Raw genomic sequence first — 882 nt, 5'->3', positions numbered from 1 at the left:
TAGCTTGTACATTTTGTTTTCCCATTTCAGGCCACGAGGTGTTACTCGAGGAAACAGTTTCTTCATATGTAGTCTTATGCACGTGCATATGTATGCGTAACTAATGAAAAAACAAAAGGACAATTCCCTTGGAAACATTACGTGGTCTGAAATGGGAAAATAAAACGTATAAGCTAGAGAGGTCCATTGGGGAAACCACTCATTTTTCAAAGATGATTGGTCAAAAATATTTATGCATGCGTAATCAAATGGTGACCTGTGAAATTAGGGAATAATTTACGCGCGTTTTGTCGAAATTAAATAATTTCCCGAGCCTTTAGGCAACGGAAATTATTTGGATCCAGCTTATAAGCGAATACTGTAACTAACGCGTATATTCCTTGCAACTTGAAAATGACTAGGCCTTCGAAAACATTCACTTAAACTAGGGATCCTAATCGTTTTCTCTTAGGCTCCACAGTGACCTTCATCAGTGTGTTCGACCTCTTTAAAGCTACGTTTTCCACAAAGGATTCTTGAATGCGACTCGACTACAACATGCACCTAACAGTGGTATAACAAAGCTACCACTACTTTAATCGTGGGCGCGTCTCCGATGCGATGAAATGTGAATGAGTTTCATCTCTTCACTGGGGGAGCTCTACTGCGGTTACCCTTGTTTTTGCTTTGTTCTTTTTACTAAAGCACCAGATGACAGCAATAAACAGGAAACCTCCGATGACACCACCAATTATAGCTCCTGTGTAATCTTTCTCTTCCTCTACGTTGACTGCGAGTGAGCAAAGGCAACAAATTTTAATTTAACCACGTGACAGGAACTTCCACAGAGCGAAATCCCGGACCTCGCCGGCCCGCATCGAAAAACCAGAATTATTTTCAAGG

The sequence above is a fragment of the Montipora foliosa genome, chromosome 1 (genome assembly GCF_036669935.1).
Source record: "Montipora foliosa isolate CH-2021 chromosome 1, ASM3666993v2, whole genome shotgun sequence".
Taxonomy (NCBI): domain Eukaryota; kingdom Metazoa; phylum Cnidaria; class Anthozoa; order Scleractinia; family Acroporidae; genus Montipora; species Montipora foliosa.
This window is presented reverse-complemented; position numbering follows the sequence as displayed.